The sequence below is a fragment of the Crocuta crocuta genome, unplaced genomic scaffold (assembly GCF_008692635.1).
Source record: "Crocuta crocuta isolate KB4526 unplaced genomic scaffold, BGI_CrCroc_1.0 scaffold27, whole genome shotgun sequence".
NCBI lineage: Eukaryota > Metazoa > Chordata > Mammalia > Carnivora > Hyaenidae > Crocuta > Crocuta crocuta.
In genome coordinates this window covers 3,997,434-4,002,947 of record NW_027532250.1, presented here as the reverse complement: position 1 = coordinate 4,002,947, position 5,514 = coordinate 3,997,434, and the positions used below count along the sequence as shown (strand labels likewise).

The 5,514-nt window shown below is 47.0% G+C and overlaps 1 long non-coding RNA gene across 1 annotated transcript; it reads right to left on the bottom strand.

The window, feature by feature from the left end:
* Positions 1-2,577: 2,577 nt before the first annotated feature.
* LOC144243239 (uncharacterized) lies at positions 2,578-3,517 on the bottom strand. The gene is made up of 2 exons (XR_013338580.1): positions 3,418-3,517; positions 2,578-2,740 (listed from the first exon to the last, which is right to left on the bottom strand). It is a non-coding gene; the product is annotated as an uncharacterized LOC144243239 (long non-coding RNA).
* Between the last annotated feature and the right edge of the window lie 1,997 nt (positions 3,518-5,514).

Here is a 5,514-nt window from a genome sequence, read left to right as displayed (position 1 = left end):
CACCTGACCGGAAATCAAGAGTTGGATGCTTAACCGACTGAGCCACCCAGGCGCCCTCCAACTCCAAATTTTTTTTTAAGTCAATTCATCATTTCTACAAACACTACTCTAAAACAGAACAAAACAGGGGGAAAAAATCCAAGAGGAAAGAAAGAAGGAAAAGGAAGAAAAAAACAAAAAAGTATCATAATTTGGTTAAGTGGATTCTTGGGTCAGAGACCTTGGCTGGCCCACTCACGAGGCATATACCTTGAACAGTGGACTTGATTTCTCTGTGCCCCACTTTATCGTCTGTAAAATGGGAGCAATGCAGGTGTACACTTCTGCCTCAGTGGTGCAGGTGTTTGATCCGAACTAGATTTGCATTCCATTCTTTTTTTATGTCTATTTTATTTTTGAGAGAGAGACAGAGTGTGAGCAGGGGAGGGGAAGAGAGAGAAAGGGAGACACAGAATCCGAAGCAGGCTCCAGGTTCTGAGTTACCAGCACAGAGCCCGACATGGGGCTCAAACCTACGAACTGTAAGATCATGACCTGAGCCAAAGTTGGACACTCAACCAATGGAGCCACCCAGGCACCCCTGCATCCTATTCTTAAACGACAAAGGCATTTCAGACCCAAACAGGAACTTGTAGGTCAAATTCCCTTGCTTTCTGGAGCTGGAAAATTGGGGTTGGAAGTTGGTCTGACTTCGGCTCAGGTCATGATCTCACGGCTCCTGAGTTCAAGCCCCACGTCAGGCTCTGTGCTGACAGCTCAGAGTCTGGAACCTGCTTTGGATTTTGTGTCTCCGTCTCTTTCTGCCCCTCCCCCATTCATGCTCTGTCTCTCTTTTTCTCTCTCAAAAATAAATAAACATTAAAAAAAAATTTTAAGAGTGGCCAGAGATCTGGATTTCATGTGAAATGTCTTTTTTTGTTTGTTTGTAAACAACGGAATACAATTTTTTAAAATACAAAATGGCATACATAAAACACATCTGCCAAGTTGGCAGGGCTCAGTGTGTGTGTGTGTGTGTGTGTGTGTGTGTGCGTGCGTGCACATGTATGTGACTACTTTATAATCAGCTCTATATAGAAAGTAAATGTCCAATTGGCATCTGCCTGGCTTATAAAGGTGCCCTGTCGCATGTGTACAGAATCCGTGTGCTTTTAGGGACGAGGTTGGAAGATTAATTTGGGGACCTAGCTCGTGTCAGCCAAAAAGGGAGTTTTCAGTGAAATGAGTCTGACATCATTGCTGAAACTGTCAGTCTGGGAGCCTGAAGATGCCCCCAGGAATAAAAGGAAGAGCTAAGTGAGGGGTCAAGCAGGATCCAGAGAAGAGGCTAATTTTTTTTTTAGGGGAAAGAAAGAGGATGAAATAAGAGAACAAGGAGATCAGACGCGCAAATCAGAGCTCTCTAGAACAATTTCTAAACCCAGAAACCACTAGGAAAATATTATTGAGTCTCTCTTCCTACCTCCTTTTTTTAAAAAAATTTTTAACATTTATTTATTTTTGAGAGACAGACCATGAGCAGGGAAGTAGCAGAGAGAGAGGGAGACACGGAATTGGAAGCAGGCTCCAGGCTCTGAGCTGTCAGCACAGAGCCCAACGCGGGGCCTGAACCCACGAGCTGTGAGATCATGACCTGAGCCGAGGTCAGACGCTCAACCGACTGAGCCACCCAGGCGGCCCTCTTCCTACCTTCTTCAATGAGATTTTTCACGAGTGGAGGGAGGAATTCTCTTGTAGAATTTTACAGCTGAACAGAACTAAATACTTAAAAAAATTTCTATTTCCAGTTTGGAGGTAAATAAAATGGAGACTGGGGTGGATAATGGACTTGCCTGTGGCCCATAGCACATTGTAAAACCCCAGTGCATACAGGGGAAGACAAGAGATTTCAATGAGTCCTAGAGACCCAGAAGCAGGCAATGGGGAAGGGAGGAGACTGGGGCGCACCAGGGAGGGCCTGGCCTCCCCGCAGAGGTCTGTGTTACCCCCCGCGCCCCAGCAGGGGGCAGGTCCACAGCAGCCGGTTCTCACTTTTGAAAAGAAGTGCAAATCCCAATTTTGAGGAGGAAATCTGGCTTTTAAAAGCTATCAAGGAATTCAAAACTTAAAACGCACCACTGAGGCCCAACACAGCATTTCTGATGTCCACATTTGGCTCAAAACCTGCCGGTTTGTGACATAGGCTAGAGAACCTTCCAGAACCCCACTTATTTCCTCAAAGCATACTACCCACTGCACTTCCTGTCAAGTGTTGTTTTTGTTTTTTCTCCTCCCAAGGAAGCATTGTTAACTTAAGTCAGGAACGCTGGTTTTGATCATTTCCTTAACTCTTCATTCTGAGGAGACTTCACATGCAGACAAGGCTTCACTCTTGTTTCCTTCCTTCCACTCTCTGGGTTGTGCTTGTTCAGCTAGAAATTCCGAACCCACAAGGAGCCTTTTGAATTCTCACCTTAGCTCTATTTTTTATTAAAGAATCTCCTTTTTATAGTAAACCAGGGAGAGGATGTTCAGAGTCCGGGTTCATAAGGTGCAGGGTTTTTTGATGAGCAGAGGCCAAAAATAGAACCGCAGAAATAACACCTTGGTAAATCTTTAATGCTCAAGTGCTATTCTTCCCCTGAACTAACGCAGCCACTGGAACATCTTCCATCTCTGCGCTCAGAACGAGACACCGGCCGGAAGGGTAATTCCATTTGCCATGAACCCTCGATTCTCTTTCTTGATTCCACTCGAGCATCTGCAAGGCAACAATAAGAAAAACACCAGTGTAAACACCTGGCTTAATTATAAGCTTTTGCCCTGAATTTCCATGCGAACCCAGAAAATGAGTCATAGGCACGTCGTAAACCCATGAACTCTGGTTTCCGGTCATTCCCTTCATTCAAGACAAGGCAGTTTCCTCAGGTGATAATTTTTCCCATTTAGCGAGCAAATGTGTTTACTTGCTTCTCTATCGAGTCATAAAACAGATATCTTCTTTCAAAGAAATGCTGGAATGCTGCTTCCAACACTTCAGAATAGAAAAAGGCAATAAAATAATTGAGGATAGAAATCTGGGTTTTTGCCTATTAAAATATGGGTTACAAATTACACACATACATGCACACACCCACACACATACATTTTCCTTTTTTTTAAATTTATTTTTCAATGTTTCATTTATTTCAGAGAGAGAGAGAGAGAGAGAGACAGCGTGAGCAGGGGAGGGGCAGAGAGAGAGGGAGATACAGACTCTGAAACAGGCTCCAGGCTCTGAGCTGGCAGTCAGCACAGAGCCCGACACGGGGCTCGAACCCATGAACCGTGAGATCACGACCTGAGCCGAAGTCAGAGGCTTAAATGACTGAGCCGCCCAGGAGCCCCACACGCATACATTTTCAAGACAGAAGACAGTGAGCAAATATTTAGCATGACCTGTCATATCAGCTCATTTCGTGGCTCCGAGCTTCACGCTCTGTGTGGTTCTTGTCTTCTTATTCCCCTTCTGTTTGCTTCTGCCCCTCATCTGTGAGGTAGTAACAGCACTGGCCATCAGAGAGATAAAATAATATAAAACATGGAGCACTCATAGCACAAGATCCGGCACAAAGCCAAAAAAAAACTTCATAAACGGTAGGTGCTGCTAACACCCCCACCACGGGGTTCTTACAGGTAACTTCCCCGCGACTATTAAATGCTGCAGACAGAACTAGGTCTAGAGCACACGCGCCTGTCAGGGCCCTCGAGCAGGACAAACGTGACAGAGTTCACAGCCTGAGCTCACTTAGCGCATCACGTCAGGGGAGAAAACCAGAGAACACTGAGCAATGTTTATCTCACCAGATGTGAGTGTTCGTGCCTAGAATCACCCATGCTGCTCAGCATAGGTCTCCCTACAACGCATCTATTCTCTGTAAGTGACATGCTGGGGAGACACAGCCTCCGTGTGGGGACACTGAAAACCCATGCATCAGATGTGTTTTGCGGGCACCTGTTACTCATGAGGTTTTACATAAGCCATGCCTGTAACACATAGAGTTTGCCAAATACTGTGGTATTTTAATCAAAACATCGCCCAGATGCTCCAGCATTTCTTCGTTGGATCTACTTGGTCTTGTTTCCCCGCTCAGACCGGGTGCAGCTGAAGCAGGAATGAATGAGTCACTCTGCCTCGTTTCATGTCAGGGAGGCAGTACAGGCTGGGGGGGGGGGGGGCGCGGGGAGCATCCAGAGGCTAGACCCAGAGGGCCTGGGTCTGAGTTCTGGTTGTGCCCACTCTTACTGGTCTGGTAGTTTGGGGTTTGTAAGTTGGGGCTGATGAAAGAGCTGCCACCTCCTAACTTGGTTCGGAGGATTAAACAAATACTTAGAGCAACGCCGGGCCTCAAGTACAAACTCAGGAGCCGCACCAGGTCCGTCAGTTTGGCGAGCTAACTAAGATCCTGCCCTTTGAGCCCCCAGCTACCGACCCAATCCCGGAAGTGCCCGTGCACCCCGCCCACGGACCCCATCCTGGAAGTATCCGTGCACCCTGCCCTAAGGACCCCTCCCGGAAATGCCCATGCACACTGCCCCCCAAATTTTGATGGTTCTTCAAGGGTTCACGGATCTCTACACCCACCTCCTAACCTCCAGGTTAAGAACCCCTGTCTAGAAAACACCCAAGAGAGGCCTGGAAAAGCGTGTTTACATTTGCAGCCCACTTGAGTCTTTGTCAGGATAGCTCACTCTTTCCTGAATCATGGCGACACAAACAGGCAAACAGGTATTGTTAGAGGGACCCTTGTTACTGGCCCTTGGAAGTTTTAGTTTTGTTTTTAGGAAGGAAAGAATAGGGTCTTTCAAGCTGCTGATTTCATCATCTGCCTCCTTCGTGGGAAGAAAGGGGATAACCAAAGAGCAGTTAGGCCTTCAGGGGCCTGCTCCGGGGAGCCGTCTGTCAGTTAGGAAGACAGCGTTTCCTCTCCTGAGTTTCCTCTGCAATTTTTGTAGGAGCTCCTCAGAGGGACTTTCTGAGTCATTTCTGTGTCTAGACACATCAAAAGGCAAACTGTGTGTTTATCGGGCTCCCCAGATCCAGTGAGGAGACACAGCAGGGTGGCCTCCCTCTGAATCACTCACCAGATGGAGGGAGTTGAGGTGAACAGGTCCATGGAGCAGCATTCCTCACCCTCACTGGGAAGGGAAGTCATGTTTTCTCTTGCCAGAGCCAGGCAACGAGACACTGTTGGTTTTGTCTCCGTCTCTCGGTGCCAGAGCAGAACCCAAGAGAGCTTATGAAGACGCAGACTGGGTGAAGTCGTGAGAGGAACGTGAGGGTCACTCAGTGGTGTAGATGCTCCGTGAATTCCTGGGGTGCGAATTCAAGAGAGCCAGTGTGGCGACGGACAGGCCACTCAATTCAGACAATTAATTAAAAGATATTTTAAAAATCTGACCTACAGCAAACAGAAAATAATCGCTTTGGGTTGTTCTTTGGAAGCTTAATCCCGAATGCAGGGAAAGCTGCCACCCCACTATTTTTCACAAATT